We start from the raw sequence: 12,131 nt of genomic DNA on the forward strand, positions 1-12,131 counted from the left end.
GGGACGCCTACTTTTACATGCACATGAACTTCTTTAATGGTGACCCAGTCTTAGTCCATAGGGTTCAATATTAAGTTGGCTCACCCTTTGCAACTATAACAGCTTTGACTCTTCTGGAAGGCTGTCCACAAGGTTTAGGAGTGTGTCTATGGGAATGTTTGACCATTCTTCCAAAAGAGCATTCATGAGGTCAGGCACTGATGTGGAGGAGAAGGCCTGGCTCGCAGTCTCCACTCGAATTCATCCCAAAGGTGTTCTACCGGGTTGAGGTGCAGGCCAGTCAAGTTCCTCCACCCCAAACTTGTTCATCCATGTCTTTGTGGACCTTGAATTCTGACCTCAACCCAATAGAACACTTATGAGATGAATTAGTGTGGAGACTGCAAGCCAGGCCTTCTCATTCAACATCAATGCCTGACCTCACAAATGTGCTTCTGGAAGATAGGTCAAACATTTCCATAGACACACTCCTAAACCTTGTGGACAACCTTCCCAGAAAAGTTGAAGCTGTTATATCTGCCAATGGTGGGCCAACTCAATATTGAACCTTACGGACTAAGACTGGGATATATATATATGTATATATGTGTGTGTGTATGTACAGTATATACAGTATGTGAAACTGCAAGCATGAAATCATCTATGAATATGTGACATCGAATGCAACATAACAAAACACTATGTTCAGGGTTCATAATTTAAAAAATATGTGCACCCCCAGCATCTGTAAAAATCAAGGCAAATCAAGAAAGTTTGCCTTTGAGAGCTTTTGAGAGCCATACTGGGATCATCATACCACATGAAAAGACAATTTTACAATCTTTGGGTGCCATGCTCCTGAAACCAAGTTCTTAGAGTTCAACAAGAACCAAAAAGGAATACTCTTGTTTGAAGGAGTTCCAGGGATACTGTCATATATAGCATGACAGCATGAATGGAGAACATTGCTTTTTCCCTCTCCTCTTGGCACACTTGTTTTATACTTGTTTCCAGATATTGAATGTATGTGTTGTACACTAAATACACTAAATATGATTTTAATGTGAGAAGTGAATCAGCCAGATATGAAGATACATGAGCAAACTGATATATATATGTGTGTATATATATATATATGTATATATATATATATATATATATATATATATATATATATATATGAATATCCACATATATTTAAAGAATTTCTACAAAGTGGTATATTATCAGTGGTTATTAGGATGGTTTATATAATTAGGTTAGCAACATGTTGGTGGTATCATAGAGAAAAAGGTATTGTGGCTTGACTCAGATTTTAAGTCTAGACATTCTTCACTTTTACAGCTTATAACACATCTGATATTATGACATCTAAATTGGTGTTTAAAACTTTTGTTTCATCTTCCAGTCGATGACAATAAAGTGATCAAATCATTTATCTCTGCCAGATAGCAGCATTATGTGTTAGTGAGTAAGGAAAGTTCTGGCGTTGTTGACTTTACCATATTTCATTTCAATAAACTCAAAAATAAAATTTTAAGCAAACATAAACCAGCAATGGATAGAAAAAAGGATCCCTTATATGGGTGTCACTTACGTATTGTTGGATGCTCCTCAACTATTACAGGATCTAGAATGAAACAAACATATTGCAATCAATGTAAATTTGTGCAAACACTTTAGGAGCTAATGCACAGTCTTTTATCAGTTTCCAATGAGGACAGAGAAACAACATTTTGAAACATTATGAAAAAAACATTCTATCTTCTAAATAGACCAAATAAAAAGATCCAGTCAACGGATTACAATGCAGACATTTTGCTTTTACTAGGACACTCTCTGCTTTATATAAATTGAATGTTGCTATGCTGGGTGACACACTGTAATACATTTTAATTATTGAAGTTGAATACATTTTTTACTTGCTTTATACTACCCGAATACATTTATATGCAACTGTATAAAAATTATTTTCTCTGCCTTCCCATTTTCTATACTGCTGTATAAATTAATTTACCATTGTGAACTACAGTGAAAACTTAAGCAGGACATAGAAAATTCATGTCACTTGAAAATAAACTCATTTTCAGCATAACAGGTTTTGGGAGCCCCCTGCTGAGGAGAACAGTGTTAGATAACCATGATATTTGTTGATAGACGTCATGCCAGTCCAGCTGTCAGGAACACAGCTGTTGTGTTTCCTTCTGAGTGATCAGTACTGCCAGTACCCTCCAGCTACTGTGTTTTCTGATAAGGTCCAGTGGAGAGTTGAAAAGGAACTGAACACTTGGCTTCTAATGGTAAAACAAAGATTTCAGAACAAAATTGCATTTTTGTCATTGCCCCATGTCGTACAGTGGAATTGGCTGCATTGATTCAAGTACACTGGCTGAGAGGAAATCACAAAGGAACTGCTCCTCCTGGTGACTGTTAACCTAGAATTTTTCACTTTATTGGAGAAGTGCATGTCGTGCAGACATTCCCTTGCATAATTTATCAGAGCACAAAAAAAATAGACTGAAAAACCTCAGAGCAATGCGTCTGCTTATTTTTTTATTTTTATTTTTTTAGAAAAGCATGTTTATTAAAAAATGCAGAGGATGCAAATTCTTTCTGCTCTGGTTCCGTGCACATTCCAGCTGAAAATGTGATCATCAGGTTGATTAATGCCAAACAAAACATAAGGATGATATGAATGTATTCAAACATCTTCATTTTGGTGTTTATTGATTGGTTTTAATGTAGAACTGTGAGTTAAAATGAATAGAACAAGCCAGAAACACATATAACTTTGTTACTTTGCATATTTGTATTATAATAAAGATAGTTATTCTAGAACAATCAGAGCAAAATATCAGAATTCAGTTGTTATCCATTTAGAAAAGTTATGTCAGTGCAATTAATATCTCATTGGCCACCTATTAAAGGAAAATATTACAGATAAGCAGATGGGATCTGATCAACCAAGAGCCAGCCCAGGTCATTTATTTCTGTCCACATCCAGATGACTATGGATTAGTATCAAATGTTTAGCCAACTTTTATAACTCATGACAAGTTGACAACCTATAGCATGAATCAATTTGTCTTACAATATAAATGCAACACTTAGAGATGACCAAACCATATCAGATGTTTTAAGGTCAGGTGTATGATCTCTTACCCACATTTAGATTTTGGAATATAACTAATATAGATGTGCAAAGATATTAGATGACAGTCACCTGGTCAGACTGTTTTCGGATGAATGTCCACAGAACACCTATAGGCCTCCCCAGCCCACGTTTTTGGGGGGAGGAACAGTTGGATTTGTTGGAAATCTTCTCAGATGGCCTATGATTACTCCCAATAAACTTGCACTAGAGGTATCTGCAGAACTCATTCTCCTCCATGCTACATAGGCTAAATATAAAAGATCACACCATATAACCATGTTAGAATGGCTGGATTTGCACAGACTGCCATTCTGTAATACAGTATGTATGGTGCCCTAACATGTGCCAATTAAGCATTTTGCTTGCTTCTTGCATCTTGCAACTTGCCTACTAACATTTGTCAATCATAGATTATGCTAGTTCTGCCCACAAAAATGCAATTTCAAGCATAGTTATGCAAGCCAAATGCTATGGTATCCAGGTTGTATCTTTCTATATACAGTATAGTAGTCACTAATAAAGTGCCAGTGGTAGGCTGGTGCCTTCCCTCCTGAAAGTATACATTTTATAAGAGTCACTGGACTTTTCCAGTGACTCTGAAGAATGGGTGCAGTTGTAAGCCAGAACTAGCAACAGTGACACTTAGCTGAATTATAACATTAAAGCTTTTTTGCTAATGATGAATTATGGAAAGTGTACTAAACTAATAAACTTAAAAGAGCAGTAATGTGTATATATATATATATATATATATATATATATATATATATATATATATATATATATATGTATATATGTGGAGGGACTGTGTTTTTCTGAAAAGGGAGAGCTTGCCAGGAAGCACGGAGGGGTATTTTGCAAATAAAGTGCACCTGGCCTTCCATTGCTAAAGGAGTCTATATTATCTGGTGTGTGTCTGACAGGTATTAGGGTAGTTAGAAGAAAGATAAATCACAGAGGAACTAAAAGTGGACTTTAAGGAAACAAGCATTTTCACATATAAGTTATATATACACTATCGTACCAAAAGTATTGGGACACCTGCCTTTACACACTCACGAACATTAAATGCATCCCAGTCTTAGTCCGTAGGGTTCAACATTGAGTGTTTGATCATTCTTCCAGAAGAGCATTTGTGAGATCAGGCACTGACCCGATTCAACACCTTTGGGATAAATTAGTGTGGAGATTGCGAGCTAGGCCTTCTCCTCCAACATCAGTGCCTGACCTCATGAATGCACAAACATTCCCATAGGCACACTCCTAAACCTTGTGGACAGCCTTCCCAGAAGAGTTGAAGCTGTTATAACTGCAAAGGCTGGGCGACTCAATATTGAACTCTAAAGACTAAGACTGGGATGCCATTAAAGTTCATATCAGTGTAGAGGCAGGCGTCCCAATACATTTGGTAATATAGTGTGTATGATACACAGAGATTTGGTTGTTCATTGTTTTATAATTATTTATTTCTTTGTTAATTTACCTTGTTTTTTATTAGTGGCATTATTTACTATATGTAAACAAGTATATGTAGATACTGGGGGGGATTATTTCATCTTTACCCACAAAACCTGCTATACTTCTTATGTAACTTATTCAAAATTCACTGATACTGCATACTGATTGATTGGTATTGGCTACTAAATTTAAGAATTAAGACGTAGGATATCTTAAAGCAAATAATCATAATTCAATGTGTGCTAAAGTCAGACCACTATTACACGGATACCCATTGGTTTCTACGAGTTACTACACTTACAAATTAGCAATATGGAAAATCATTCTTTATTGAATAAAGCTTAAAGGTATATTTGCTCTTTTTGCAACTATTTAAACATCATCAAGACTCTATGGAAACTCAATGACCACCAGTGATAATATTCCCAACTGGGTTTCCTGTTGCTTTTCATTTAAAAATACTGCTGATGACACTTCTTATATTGGTGGTTCATACTGTGATTTATGATAAATGTGGCTTTGTGACAAGATAAGACTTCACATATGTATGCCTAAATAAAGAATAATGGGTTCCTTTCACTTGTGAATTACTCAGAGTTGGCATTATGCAGAAAGTGGAGATTGAACATTCAGGCATACATATACAGTGCTAAAACTGTGACAAGAAAAATGACTTAAAACAATGCTCATACTGTTACAGAGAAGAAAAGAAAAGCCCAGTTGCTCAGCATGACATGAAAACAATATTGTGTATGGCATATTATTATCAGCATGGAAGCATGGTTATCTGTTGTATGTGGATGCCCTTTAAAAGTGACAGTCACCAATAACGCTGCATGGGAATGTTCAAGGATACCTCAGCTCTAATAAGGGTGAGGGTATGTGTCAGAGAGGACTCAACCGAGGCACATGTTTTCAGAGTATACAGTAGATCAAGATAAATATCATTTTACCACAAGTGACAGCAAAGAGTTTCAAACAATCCTGTTGCACACTAACAGATAATATATTTATGGCATGACTCACAACTGAGCAGTGACATGGACATTCAATGTAGCCATTTATTATTTACTGATCACTAAAATTAGATTGAAACAAAAACAATGTCACAGCTTTATTAATTCCTCTTTTTAAACAGACGAATTGCTCATGTTATTTTGAATATTAACTGAATTTCAGGTTAATAAAATAGGACTGAAGAAAGTATAAAAGTAAACCTGTTACGAGTCATTTTTTCTTATTAATTATTTGTTAATTTAGATAAGTAAATAAATACATATCTCAATATTTAATGATTGTGATTAATTGAGAGGACTAATGTCAAGCCAAATCATTGTAGGTTCATCTTTTATATATTCAAAATGTTCAATTTTCCCTCTATGCTATGTCCCCTTAAAAGGAATACAAAACAATGCTGGAAGGAGAATGAAATGATAAAATGCACTCCATTTACCACTAAAGGATTTTAAAAAAAGCTGTTTCTCATTTCTGACAGTTGTTCATATACTTTCCAATATATTTTGCAATATTGTGTATAAACATCGAATGAAATATTTATGGAGATACAAATGTAATTGCCATTTTGCCAAAGGCTTTATAGATAAAAATATTTCACTTCAATATAAATATGAGAAACTATTAAAAACTAAATGAGGTTAAATATATGCTAAAGTTTGCAGATGCAATGCTTGTGAAATTATGCATTTTTTTCATCTCGATCTTTGATATCTAGTTTATTATTGATTTTTGTAAATGAAAGTGCTTTCAGAGCATAGTACCCAGACATACAACTAAAAATCTGGGTTTATTTTTCCTAAAAAGTACAATAGTGGCTTATTATGCCAACAGCCTCAATATATTAGGACACACAATGTACAAAGTGCGCTTTCAAGTGGTTAATCAAAATAGTGCACACATGATTGTGTCAATCCAAAATTATATATGTGAAGCTGCTACTGTATGTGTTCCTGCGTAGAGCTCAAGTATAGTGTAACATATGTATGATACTGCGCTGATGTATTCTAATACTAGGGTGCCTATAACTATCAATACTGTATAATAATAAGTGTACTGTGATTCTTAAATGCTCCATGCATATAAATAAACCATCAAATAAACCGTGAATCCTAATGCCTACAATACATAAAATTGATTACCACCTGTGCAACATAAAACAAAATAGTCCCATTGTTTAAAAAACACAACAATAAGTCAGTGCAGTATTTACCACCACTTCACTAATGGTGTAAATCTTGTTTCAAAAAATAACCAGCACCCCAATCTCTCAATGCTTTCTGTGCCTTTAAATTCCTCACATTGTGTGTCACCATAGTGATCTGTGTTCATAGAACTCTCACCTCCAGGTTGATGTTATAGAGCCTGTATATTAAAATCCTCCAAGATAATGCTAAAGACCAGCTCCTCTTCCTCCTCTATACCTCTCGGGGCTCTCTGTTTGGCCTTCCTGTGGGTTTCAATATAGGGGTATGTGGTACCTTTAAGGATCTATTTATTCATACTGCCATAGTGCCTTTCCCATATGTGGGGAGAATACCAGAAAGCCTCTTATGATGTAGTATGTTGGTAAGATTTTATTTAAAATCAATATCCACTTACATTTAAAATTCTTTAAAAACACTCCCTGATGAAGTCACATGGTCGTGACGTATTGAGTAGGTCGCAAGCAGAGGCAGATGCGGGCCAGAAGTGACATCATGTGCAAGTGAAGCCAGGGATTTTTGACATATGAAGCATTTATAAAGAATTTTAAAGTAAAAACCCTCCCCTAAGACAGGAAGTATGCTACAGGCAGGGTCCCCGATTAAATAGAGGAAAAATGTCTAAAAATAAAATCAATACAGCCCCACATCTAATGTCTGAATGCTATATATATATTTTAAAGGTCTTTTGTAAAAAGCTGAGATTGACCAGCCCCCTCCTGGTCCTCTCTTTTTGTTGGTGAAACCAGTCATCACATTACAATATCGATAGAGGATAATGGAGGACCAGGCTAGAATTTTATAGGCAAGGCATAGATTTTTATATCATTTCACTACTGATTGCTTTGTCAGGTGGCTTAACCTCTGCTTTTGTTTTATTTGCTCAGTTTTAATATTCCATTTTACAGCTTTAAGGTAATAAAAATATTGTTCTAAAATAGTTGGTTAATAACTTGCCAAATTTTGAGTGTAATTGTGTAGTGCTGCAACTTATAAACACAAGAGTTGACAGAGGAAATCTTCCAGTACTTGCTTCTTCTGTGGCTCTGAATGATGACTAATGAAGGAAATGGTGGAAGATTTCCTCTGCTGGCTTCTGTGTTTACAAGAGGCAGGGGCAAGTCAGGGAGCTGTCACAGCTGTGCTCTGAGTACATGACCAGTGTCTGGAGGTGTTGTGATCACAGTACTGGTGCTTTCTCACACAAAAAGTCCTAGCTTTAACATGTTAATGATATTTAAAAATGTGTTCTTAATATTTTTAAATCTATAGCTCTCATTAAAATATTACCTGGTGATTCTTGTCCCTGTTCAGACACTTTCTGTTGTGGGATAACTGTCTCCCAATTGTGCTTCTGTGTTGTCAGTTCTTTGGCTCTATTTCTAATTTTTTTATTTACTTTGGAATGGAGGTGTAGGGAATGTGGGGTGATGGTGGTAAAGGATAAATGCACCCAAACACTAAAATCTCTACATCTACAGACATCCACGATCTAACACTAACCTATCTGACCTTGTAAAGAAGAAATCAGTATACATACCTTTTTTGAAACTGATCCGACCCAAACCCATGCTGAGCTGTTAGAGGCAGATGCAGAGGACACAGCCGACAACGGAAGCCCCATAGTAAGTCTATGGGTGACTTTACTCCCCATTCATTTCACAGCCATTGTCGGCCGTGTCCTCTGCAGAGCTTCCGCTGATGGAGACTGGACTGGATCTGCTTAAAAAAAGGTATGTATATCTTCTTTATAAGGCTAGATAGGTTAGGCTTATATCATGGATGTAGATGTAGAGATTTTAGTGTTAGGGTGGACTTATCCTTTAACTTTTTTATGCACACTGTCTCTACACTGTTTTTTACCTTTTAAAATGATGCAGTTGGGTAATGTGGAAAAAGTAGCTGATTAAAGGATGTTGAGAAACAACTGAACTGCACATTCAAGATTTAGTCTTACTAATGCTTTCTATGGGGGTAAGATTATGTCTCAAGTCCTAGGCTTCAGAGCGCAGAAGATTTCATTCTGGCCTAGACCAGAAAAGGCAGTCAGGGAGTGGAGCCTGCCTAAAATATTAAAAAAGGTAAACAAACAAAATTATTATTATTTTTTTTTACATTGAGGAGGAGGGTAGAAATGATCCCTAGTGCATCAGGGGAGTGACATTCCACTTTAAATTATGAGTAAGGGATAGAAGTTCATCCTTACTTCTATCTTCAGTGAGATTAAGAATAGATCTAAATAGATCATTGATGTCATGCTGTTGGCTTTGCCAAATGACTATGCAGGCACCACCAGGTGGGAGGTCAATCCACCACTTCTCAATGAACCCTTTGAAACCTCTGGAGGAACTCTAGGGTTCCGCAGAACCAGGCTTGAGAATAGTTTCTTTAGAAGCTGCTTTTGGCACTGCATGCTGTTGTCTATTGTCTATCAAGTAGGGATGGGTGAACGGTGTTCATCCAAATTTTTTGCCTGTTCGCAAGTTCTGGTGCGAACCGAACCGGGGAGTGTTCGGCTCATCCTTACTATTAAGATGTCTGGATTCTTCTTCACTTTTGATTCACCTAGATTTACATCCCCTGGATCAGGCATGTCAAACTGAATGAAATAGTGGTAAACCGAGCAAAGCAATAAATCTGGGAATTTTAGGTCCCAAGTGCAAAAATTTACATTTATCAGTATTTACTCAACATTAACATAATTTTCCATGTACAATATAGTTACGCAATAAACTAGTGAATTCAGGTTAGCTTATAGGTTAGAGACTTTTAAGGTTTTTAGTACCTATTGACATGAATAACGTATGATGTTTTAGCAAAATGGGCTTTCTAAGGTCTATAAATACAATGTACCTAGGGCCTACAAGCACAAAGATCTGACCTCATTTCTACCATTTACTGATTTTATTTATTTTTAAATTTTCTGTTTACTCACAAATATAGTTATAAAATTCCCAACCTTTTTGGTAAATATCTTTAAGATACTTAAACGCCATGCTGTGGCATTAACAGCTAAAGGTTTGTAACTTCCCAAAACCTTACCCAGCATTTACACTTAAGTGTGTCATTTCCATTTTCTGCAGCGAATCTCTTTTCCTTTGCTCTTTTGACTTCCTGTCCTGGAACAAAGCCTTCTCCTGTGTATTTCAATACTTTTATATTGTACAGCGATTGTGAAACACAGCAAGATGCCTCCCTGAATGTTCATGAAGTTAGGAATTCAAAGGAAAATTACTTTCTTTCAAGTAGTGCATGTAGCTCACGCAATTATCATATGTATGTGCAATTGCTAAAAGGTGCTATACATACTGCTTGCTGAAGGTTCTGATTTCAACTAAAGTTTTCTTATAATTCATTATCTGAAGCTGTGATAGTTTACGAGTAAAGAAAAAAGAAGAATCAACATCATGAAACGAGGAATCTGATCTGAAATAAATTATCTCCCCTGCTGGAGTCTCTTTACAGAAAGGTTATCCTCAGTTCATGCATAGTTACACCTTAGGAATGGACACAAATAGAAAGTTTGGTCTTAAAAAAGCTCCTCTCACACTGTGCATATATAAATACAGATTCTTGAAGTCTGGCCTCCAAGTTTCCATCTCAGCAGGTATTAAAGTTTGAATAGTGGAAATAAATCGGCTGATCCAACCTAAAATTGATAGGATTCTGTTTGTGTATACTGTAGTTTGACATGTATGTTGGATACCTAAAGTGCTTTCATTGGAATAAAATATTACTTTTTTGCCTGTTACATAAGATAGATGATATAAGCTAACTTATGTCAAAAACTCATCCCTTGTATGGTTAAAAAATAATTCCAACAAGAATGAATATTTACCCAAGCAATATTTGTCAAAATGTTAAATTGGTGGCTTCACTTTGCATGTGCAGCTAGAACACAGTGTTGTTTGAGGTCAGTCAAGTTCCTCCAACCTGGCCTTGTAATATAGTATATATATATATATATATATATATATATATATATATATATATATACACACATATACAGTAGCCAAAACAATTATCAAATGTGATATCAAATATTACTGCTACATATTAATTTCATAAGGGTTTGCATTTTTGGACAGTCATTTTTGTGATATATATACTGTTGTTAGCCAAAAAAAAACACTGTGTCCCTTTTTGGTTGAGCCCTCCCTCATTCCGTGCACAGATATCTATTGAAATCACCCCCAAAGTCACCAAAAGAAGTGCAAGAACTACTTTTGGAAATCGCTGTGGTGCTGCAAAATCAGCATGGGACCGATTGGGACAGTGCCATTGCCGGCAATAGGCTGTGATTTGGCATGCAATTTGACATGTCAAATCATATGTCAAATGGCATCAATGTGAACGGGGGCTTAATATTACTGCTTCCTGGTCAGCTTTACTGCTCCACATATCAGCTCTCTGCTCACTGGACAGGTGAGGTGATGAAGCCAATTAATTGTCCATCAGCAAGTTGGGGGTGGACAGGTGATATACAGTGCCTTGAAAAAGTATTCCTACCCCTTGAAATGTTCCACATTTTGTTATGTTACAACCAAAAAGAAAAAAGTATTTTATTGGGATTTTATGTGATAGAGCAACACAAAGTTGCATATATTTGTGAAGTGGAAGGAAAATCATAAATGTTTTTTTTAACATTTTTTACAAATAAATATCTGAAAAGTGTGGCAAAAAGAAGTGTGAAAAATCTAGTGGAACCAGTTGCCTTCAGAAGTTCCCTAATTAGTAAATAGAGTCCACCTGTGTGTAATTTAATCTCAGTCTAAATACAGCTGTTCTGTGAAGCCCTCAGAGGTTTGTTAGAGAACCTTAGTGAACAAACAGCATAATCAAGGAAGCAGCCAAGAAGCCCATGGTAACTCTGGAGGAGCTGCAGAGATTCACTGCTCAGGTAGGAGAATCTGTCCACAGGACAACTATTAGTCATGCAGTCCACAAATCTGGCCTTTATGGAAGAGTGGCAAGAAGAAAGCCATTGTTGAAAGAAAGCCATAAGAAGTTCCGTTTGCAGTTTGCAAGAAGCCATGTGGGGGACACAGCAAACATGTGGAAGAAGGTGCTCCGGTCAGATGAGACCAACATTTAACTTTTTGGCCTAAAAGCAAATGCTATGTGTGGTGGAAAACTAACACTGCACATCACCCTGAACATACCATCCCCACCGTAAAACATGGTGGTGGCAGCATCATGTTGTGAGGATGCTTTTCTTCAGCAGGGACAGTGAAGCTGGTCAGAGTTGATGGGAAGATGGATGGAGCCAAATACAGACTGTTATGCCCCGTACACACGGTCGGACATTGATCGGGCATTCC

General features: G+C 36.3%; 1 protein-coding gene across 32 annotated transcripts in view; it reads right to left on the minus strand.

Moving 5' to 3' along the window:
• The window catches only part of PTPRD (protein tyrosine phosphatase receptor type D), a 2,697,868-nt gene that overhangs the window by 1,039,264 nt on the left and 1,646,473 nt on the right, over positions 1 to 12,131 (minus strand). For all 32 annotated transcript variants that reach the window (XM_073635233.1, XM_073635225.1, XM_073635219.1 and 29 more), the window contains exon 8: positions 1,577 to 1,609. The gene's annotated coding sequence lies outside the window, so the exon portion shown is untranslated. The remainder of the gene's footprint in view (positions 1 to 1,576; positions 1,610 to 12,131) is intronic.

Source organism: Aquarana catesbeiana, linkage group LG01, assembly GCF_042186555.1.
Source record: "Aquarana catesbeiana isolate 2022-GZ linkage group LG01, ASM4218655v1, whole genome shotgun sequence".
NCBI classification, from domain to species: domain Eukaryota; kingdom Metazoa; phylum Chordata; class Amphibia; order Anura; family Ranidae; genus Aquarana; species Aquarana catesbeiana.